An 8,946-nucleotide genomic window follows, 5' to 3' on the forward strand; every position below is an offset into this window, starting at 1 on the left:
GCGCCTGGGCCGGGCCTGGGTCGGGCCGGGCCGCGGCTGTCGCTGGGGGCGCGGGGGTGGCGCGCGGGGGTCGGCGCCTGGGGCCCGGGCCGGGGGTTGCCCAGGGCGGGGGCCGGGAAGGGCCGCGGGGCCGGGAGCTGCTTCAGCACCGCGGACAGGGGCAGCGGGCGGGGGCGGAGCAGGAGGGTCGGGATTGTTGTGGTGGCGGTGGGGTGTGTGGCCTGCATGACTATGTGTGAGGGAAACCGTACAACGCCTCGGAGTAAATAGTAAGCGCAGCCAGTATGTTGTGGGCTGGGAGAAGAAACCAAGGATGTTCAAGCTGGAGAAGAGAGGATGGGGGGTGGGGGACGGGAGGGCGGGGGAAGGACTCGATCACTGTCTTCGTATCTGAAGGGCTGTCACGTGCAGGAAGGATAGACTTGCTCTGAGTGGCCCCACAGGGCAGAATTAGGGTCAACAGAGGTGGGGGTAGGGGTTTCAAGGAGACAAATTTCAACTCAATATTAGAAGAAGTTTGTAACAATCAGAGCTGCTCAACCAGCTTAGGAGGCGGTGAGCTGCTCATCACTGACATGTGCAAGCAAAAGCTCTGGGGGGGGGGGGAAGGCTTGGATGGATACATGCATAATAATAACAATAATGCCAACTAGCATTTACTGAGCACTCACTACAAGCCAGGACTGGTGCCATGATTTATATTAATAATCTCATTTCATCCTCATGACTACTCTGAGATAGTTGTCATTATTATCCCCCTTTACAGATGAGGATACAAACTCAGAGAGCTTCAGTAACTTGCCCAAGGTCACACAGCTATGGAGTGATGGGGTTGGAATTCTAGCTGAGGCAGGCTGACTCTAGTCACCATGTATTTATTTAACCATGACACTATTCTATATCACAGAGGAGGGGTTGTGGGGGGCAGTTGGACTAGATAATTTTTCTGGTCTCTTCCAACCTGGAGGTCTGCAATTCTAGTATGTGATAAGTAATAAGTTAGGACAGTAGTTCTTTGCAGAGGAAAATTAGAGTGATTGCCTCAGTTATCCTGTGAGATTGAGTGCATTTGTTGAAGCAGGCAGTCTGTTCAGAAGAATGTGCCGGAACAGGGATTCTTAATTGGGCATGGGACTCAGTGGGCCTGAAATTTTGTGCAAGATTGTGTTTGTGCATGCAAATGTATTTTTCTAGGAGAGAATCCCTAGATTTCTTCAGACTGTCAAAGGGGTACACGGTCCCCAAAAATTAGGGTGTGTAAAAAGTCTCTTTTGCCCCAGTTGGTAGTCTTTCAAAGATCTTATCATTGCTGGTTGACTTTTAGTCGAAACTCTCCCTCGCCTGTTTGTGTTTTCAGCTTTATTACATCTCAAAGTAATGCGTTTCATAAGTTTATACCCTATAAAAAGTTGGATTCCCTTAGTCTTCCTGAGTGCAAAAGGTGAGGTAGGAAGACCCTGGTGTGGGATTCAGGCAGCCTGGGCTCTAATCTGACCTTGGCCCCTGGTGGCTTCTTGACCTTGGACCATTTCCTTGCACTCTCTAAGCTTAAATTCTACCATCTCTAATATAAAGGGATAGGCTAGATGATCTCAACTCTGAAATCCTTTTATTCCTGTGATATTTCAAGCATTAAGAGGAGGCTATTTGCTTAAATATGTCAGGATATAGAGGAAAGGTTACGCGTACCCACACCTTACCCTCACCAGCTTTATAGGCTTTGATTATTCCATCTCTCTTAGCCTTTGTCTTTTCATGCTTGAGCTTCCCCCTTATGACCAGCCACCCATAGAACAGCCACATTCATCCTTTGGGTCCTTGTAGTTGCCTTTTTTTAGATATCCTTGGGCCCTAGTTTTCAATAGATGTAAACCTGACCACTGTCCCAGATGTGGGACTCTGTAGTCTGGCACAAAGGAAGGATGATTCCTTCTTTGGTTTTCAGCTCCATTCCCGCTCCTGCCTATCCCTTTGTCAGCCTTCCTGACCCACACATTAGGACACTGCCTTTAGGAAACAATCTGCAGTAGTTCTCCGATCCCTTTCCTGTGTCAAAACTGATAGCCTGGAACCCAACACCCTGTACGTGGATTATTTTTATCAGAGTGCATTACCTTACGTTTCCTCACATTGACGTTTATCTGCCATTTTACATCCCACTCAGTACCTTCCTTCAGCTCTGTCTCCTTTGGCAGAGCATTTCCCTACCCAAAAAGGTTTAAGATGATCTGCAGTTCTTGAAATTTTCACTTTGCTCTACTTCTGGATCACTTATAAAAAATTTAAATCAGACAAGTCCCAGCATGGTCTCCTGGGGCCCCCTGAACTCTTAATTTCCTTTCATTCCGAGAAGTGACCCTTTATTTCTATTGTTTCCTATCTCTAAGTGACCTGATGAAAAACACCACCCTTAATTCCATGATGACTCCATTTTTATATTGTCCAAAAGTTTCTTAAAGATAGCAGAATTATATCCACTGCTTCTCTCAACAATTAGCACCTAATTATCCCTTCATTGAACACTAACAGCTCACATGATGGAAACCTTACAGAAATATGGTTGCTTTTCAGCCAGCAGATAATGACTTACTCCTCTTTCTGTTTTTAAAGTCCTCTGGAGTTTGAACCCACCCTATCTCCGCACTAGAAGGCTGACTTTCCCACTGCTCATCAGTACACATTCTTACTCCAGACAAGCTTGTCTCTCCTTTATCCTAAGACAAACTACCTGCGTTTCTCTGCACATCACATGCCGTTTGCGTCTCTACCTCCACTCATCCATCTGTGACCTTTCCTTAGTTTCAGCCCAAGCCTCACTTCTTCAGGAAACTCTCTGACTTCTCTAGTTATTTATTCCTCTCTTTTCAGGGCAACACTTTGAAGCAGCCCCAGCCCATTTGCCTTTTTTTTTTTTAATACGTAAACATCATTTGGGCAGTTCTTAAGCAGGGCCTAAAAATTTCTTCTGTTTTTAGATCTAACACAATCCCCAATGCTCATTGTTAATTACTCAATAAGCATTCGGTGATTCTTCTCTTTGTCCCTTGTGCCAAAAAGTTACCTGGATCTGAAATAGATACTTATGGACAGGTGGGTCTTAAGGTCCCTTCTAAAATGCTTCTTAGGGATGGAACTCATTGCCCACCTGTCCTTCCTTCATTGGAAATAGAGGTTATTCTTTTTGGCAGTGGTCCCACAATCTCACCCTTAAAAACCTGCTCAGTAGGTTGTCATCTGGTGGTAGTGACATACAATACAGAGGCACCGAGAGGTGGCCGTGATCTTAGAGATCACCAAATAAGCGCATAGTAGTACTTAATAGACACTTCTTCAATTGCAGTGAGTTGCCCAAAGACTCTAAATCTGATAGTAGGTGATTCAGAACTCGAAACTTTTCCCTAGTCTCCTAACTTCTTAGTTGAAAGCATTTTCACTATCTTTGGCTTTTGATTTTATATCTCTAATTTATCATTACCAAAAGACAAAATGAAAAAACAAAACAAAACAAAAACCCCACAACCCACCTCATTCAGTCTGTTTTCTCCTTTGCATTCTTGAGTCTTTCTTTTGTATTTTGCACATCAGGGGGTCCCCGATTCCCTAATTGGCTTCCTGTGTTTGGTTTATTTAAAGCATCCCTTTCTCTTATGATTAGCTGAGTAGAATGTCCCACAGATAGTGTTTTGGCCCTGCTGCTTTCCAGTTTGATTCTGAGGAAGGTCAGTCCAGACAGAAAGAGACAAGCTGATCAGCATGGGTCACACAAGTAAGGGAGTGTGACGCCCGGACAGAAGGCATAATGAACTCCTGCCCTCTAGACCAGTTTTGAGGGATCTGCTCTGGGTAGATAGAGAGCATTCTTTGGTTTGCACCTATAGTTAAGAAAAGTTAGAGCCCTGATGAGTCTAGCAGTGGGTCGCCTATTAAGAAGCACAAACAGATAGACACTGGGGAGGGTATGTGCTCTGGTAAGCGCTATGAATTGTGCAAGAGTGTTGAATCTCAGAGCTCTACCTCTGAAACAAATAATGCAATATATGTTAAGAAAAAAAAGGAAGAAGAAGAAGGTAGCAGGAGGGGAAGAATGAAGCAGGGGAAATCGGAGGGGTAGACGAACCATGAGAGACGATGGACTCTGAAAAACAATCAGGGATCTAGAGGGGAGGGGGGTGGGAGGATGGGTTAGCCTGGTGGTGGGTATTGAGGAGGGCACATTCTGCATGGAGCACTGGGTGTTATGCACAAACAATGAATCATGGAACACTACATCTAAAACTAATGATGTAATGTATGGGGATTAACATAAGAATAAAAAAAAAAAGAAGCACAAACAGATTCCCAAACCAAAAATTTCTTTCAATATGATCATGGCCTCCCAGCATAGCTTCATTCTTGTCTGGAAAAAAAAAGTTCTTACTGTTAGGAAGTTCTCCCTTTTACCTAATCTGAATCTAGTCTGCTGCATTTTAATTCATTTCTCTTATTTTTTAAAAAGATTTTATTTATTTATTTGAGAGAGAGAGAGAGTGAGAGGGAGAAGCAGGCTCCCCGCTGAGCAGAGAGCCCAATGCGGGACTCGATCCCAGGACTCCGGGATCACAACCTGAGCTGAAGGCAGACGCCCAACCGACTGAGCCACCCAGGCGCCCCATCTCTCTTATTATTACTGTGTTTTTTCCTATGATTTTAACAGCCTCATATCTGAGAGGTGTTTTTGCACTTTCCAGATGCTGTCATGTGTGTGGCCCCACTTGATCCTGGCAACAACAACAGCATGAGTGAGATAGGGAAAATATTGTCCCCATTTTATAGTTGAGCAAACAGAGACTCCGAGAAAGGATGTGACCTGTCCACATCTTGTCCAGAGACCCACATGTAGCTAATAAACAGTAAGGCTAGGACTAGAAGCTGGATTTTCTGTCCTTGGTCTGCGTGCTTGTTCTAGATTACTGCAATAGCCTTTTAGCCAATCTTTTCCACCTTCAGAGTTGTCCCACTCCAGTCTTTGAAAGAGGTAGTTTCAGAGCAAGGAAAAGTAAATTATAATTGTACTAAAGAGACAGATCTTGGGACATGCCTAGCCTTATCATATGGTATAGTTTGAACTCAAAATGAGAGGAACCCATTCTTAATAGACGGCAGCCAATGTCTCTTCAGTATCTAGAACAGTGCTTGGCACATTCTAAATATTTTTAAATTGATTTTATTGTCTTTATTGTCCCCACCAGCTTCCCTCAATCATGCTTTGTACACAAAAGTCAGTCGTTTTTTTGAAGAACAGATGAATGCCTGCTAGAGGTATAAATGAGGGCTGGAGAACACAGCATGGGGGGGGGAGATGAGACTCTCAGGGAATGTTTCAGGGAGAAGGTTGGTATTAAAGATGAACCACTGAGGGAAGAGAAGGACAGACAACAGTGAGGGGACAGTCCAGACAGAAGGAAAGCCAGGAACCAGGGCTCCACAAAAGTGCATGGCGTGTTTAGGAAACAGCAGATAACTTGGTGTGCCTGAGGCTATTTCCAGTAAGAGTGTATGAGAAGAGGCTGGACAGGGAGGCTGAGAGCAGATTGTGAAACTGGCTCTTGTCCAAAGGCTGAGGGAAGTCATTAAAGGTTTCTGAGCAGAGAAGTGACCTGCTCGGAGCCAGGTTGAGAGGTGGAGGGACTGGGACCTGTTCCTGAGCCAGCTGGGTGCTAGGTCCTGCCCAGATGCCTTGAGCTTTATCCTAGCATAACTTAGATCTGGGTACCTGTTTTAGGGAATAGTGTGTGGATAGAAGTTGCGAATCCCAGCTCCAGCCCTCCCCAGCTGAGAGATTTTGGAACAAAGCTTTTGGTTTCTCTGGACCTCACGATTGATTCCATTCACGTCCTTCACTAGTTTCCCTTCGTCATTATTCCATGCATTCGTTTTAAAAGGCAACTTTGAACTAGGCTTTAAATGACATGTAGGAAAACGGCAAAGCCATATATATAAAAGGCAACATTTTCTCAAAGATCATATGGGCTGTTATTACAAAGTAGGTAGAGAAAAACGGGCATTGTTATTAACAACTTTTGTCGGCCATAATAATTTTAAAACTCAATTCTATACCACACATACACTCATGGACACACTTTTCTCTATGCCCCAAAAGCTCTGGGCCAGAGAGATGGGGGTCATCCACCACCTCTTCCTCACCTCAACTGCAATCAATGATCAAGCCCCAGCAATTCTTCCTCCTGACTAGATCTTCCGTGCATCTACTTCTCTCCATCTCCACTGCCTCCTTCGTAGTCTGAACTTCTATTCTATCTCATCTGGACTTCAGAAATTTCCCACCTGCTCAGCCTCTCTTGCCTGCTTCTAATCCTTCCTCAAATGGCAGCCAGAGTGACCTTTTAAAAAATAAATCCACACAGGGGTCAGTTATAGCTGAAGCAAATATGGCCAAAGCTAAGATTTAACAAAGCTGGTCGGCGCTTATCCAAGGTTTGTTTTATTATTTTTATGCCTCTCTGAGTGCTGGAAATATTTAATAATAAAAAAAATTTTTTTTAAATCTGATCATGCTACTCCCACACTCACCTTGCTTAAAGTGGCTTTGAGGATGAAGACTAACTACTATTACTACTCTACTACCACTTCTTCCTTTTGATTCTTACTATGGAAAATCTCAAACATACATGAAAGTTCACAGTATTACAAACCCCCTTATATCCAGCACCCACCAGGCTGCCCCATAAGGCCTCCGAGGGTGTGCGTGACCGAGCCCTTCCCAGCTTCTGTCTACATAAACCACCTTCTTACTCAGGTCTGGCCACCCTGGCCTTCTTTCTCTTTTTCTAGTGTGCAGGCTCCTTCCCATCTCAGGAATTCAGTAAGATATGCTTTCTCCTGGGCTGCTCATTCTTCCACCTTCAGCTGGTCCTCGTCTGCTCAAACACACATCTCCACTAGGGTGCCGCATCCTCAGGGAGGGCATCCCTGACATCACAGCCTGGATCTCCCGTCAAACACATTCACATCACCTTTTCCTTCTCCTTCATCCCACTCAATGAAACATTTAGTCTTTCTGTGTCTGTCCCCCTCACCAGGCTGTAAGCTGCAGCATTCAGTGGGGTCACAAGCATGTGAAACACTATGTATAATGTAATGTGAAAAGCGCTGTGAGTAAGGGGGGCATAGAATGCCGTTGGGAGCCCAGAGGAAGTCCACTCACCCCTGGATAGCCCTCCCAGATGAAGTGGCATTCAGGTTGCATTTGGAAGGATATTTAATAGTTCATCTTGGAGAGGCCATGTGGGAAAGGCATTCTACGGAGAGGGAATGAAAGAGGCACAGAGGAAGGAAACTGTGGGGTGTGTGCAGTCAACACAAGGAGGTCGTCAGTAGCTCCAGGAGGAGTCCTGGGGGTGGGCAGTAAAAGGGTAGGGCGTGTATGACAGAAAATAAGGCTAGAAAGGTGCGTTGGGTCAGACTCTGAAGCTTGTTGAGTGCCAGGCTAAGGAGCCTGGATTTAAAACTGGCAGCAAGGAACCGGAAGATGGGCTCCACACTCAACCCAATCAAGCTACAATTATTATATACTTTATACTTTCTATGATTACTTAGGGGTTAACAGCCATCTGCCTGTTACAGTTGAAAAACAGGCCTGACCATGATCTTGTCTTCCTTCTTCCCTTTTCTTAACTCATCAGTACGTCAAACCCCAGGGTACAGAAAACTGTGGCAGATTGGCAGGAAGGTCCTGGAAAGGGTGAGGGAGATGAAGCCTCCTCCCTCATCAGATAGTGAATAAGAGCAGGGCCCCTCTCCTGGCCTTGGGAGGAAGCCTCCCCGGAACTGGAGAACTTGGACATTCCAGTGCTGACCGAAAACCCCAAATGTGTCATCTCCTCGGGGACAGTGATTGTCTGGCTTGTGGTGGCCTCCTGGGAATGGGCCAAGGACATGGAGCAGAGCGCCAGGGAGTTCCCGCTAGTGCACTTACCACCCACTTAAGAGCTGGTGGCAGCCAAGAGGCAACGCTGCACCATTAAGGTGTTTGTCAAGAAGCTAAGCTGGGCATTGTGGGCGATCCTGAGGGCCCTTTTTAGACTGGCAGTAAGTGAAAAAGAAAAAAAAAAAAAAAACAGACAGCGCTTGGAGGCAAACTAGAGCCAGCGTGGAGGGTGTAGGCTGACAGAGAGAACCCTCCCCAGGAGGCAGGGACGCTAGCTCCATGTCCTCTCTCAACTTGCTCCTGTGATTTTGGATAAGTCATTTCTCCCTTCATGTTTTATCTTGCTCTTCTGCAAAACAAGTGTATTAAATCAGATGGTTTCAAGGTATGTTGACCAGTGCATTTTCTAGATACCTCAACGGTTAAGCCTTCAAGTGTGAATTTTTTTTAAAAAATCAGTTATAATGGAGGTGGGCTCAGGGGCAAGGCTGGGACCTCAGTGACATGGGTGGAGAAGGTGGCAGGGCTCTGGTGAGACAGGAGCTGGGGGACCGACACGATGGTAGGGCTGATCTCTGAGGCATCACCACACCATGATTTGGGCCACCAAAGATGGCGGTCCCTCTCTTGCCAGAGAGCGTGGGAGCAAGAACACAGACAACAACACTGTGAGGACGCTTACTTTCTGTCAGAATCTGCTAACTGCTCGCATGCATGTGTTAGTTTCCTATTGCAGCTGAAACAGATGACCACAAACTTCGTGCCTTCTAACACAGATTTCTCATCTTCTGGAGGTCAGAAGTCTGAAACAGGACTTACCAGGACTAAAAGCAAGGTCTCTGTAGGGCTGGCTTCCTTCTGGAGGCTTGTACCTGGCCTTTTCCAGCTTCTAGAGGCCGCCCACGTTCCTTGGTGTGTGGCCCCTTCCAGCATGGCGCCACTCTGACGCTTGCTTCTGTCGTCACCTCTCTTTCTCTGACCCTGACCCTCTTGCCTCCCTCTCACAAGGAACCTGTGAT

General features: G+C 46.0%; 1 protein-coding gene across 1 annotated transcript in view; it reads left to right on the forward strand.

Moving 5' to 3' along the window:
- MMP24 (matrix metallopeptidase 24) overlaps positions 1–8,946 on the forward strand; it is a 45,273-nt gene that overhangs the window by 7,653 nt on the left and 28,674 nt on the right. The window lies entirely within an intron of this gene.

This window comes from Neomonachus schauinslandi, chromosome 10, assembly GCF_002201575.2.
Source record: "Neomonachus schauinslandi chromosome 10, ASM220157v2, whole genome shotgun sequence".
Taxonomy (NCBI): Eukaryota; Metazoa; Chordata; class Mammalia; order Carnivora; family Phocidae; genus Neomonachus; species Neomonachus schauinslandi.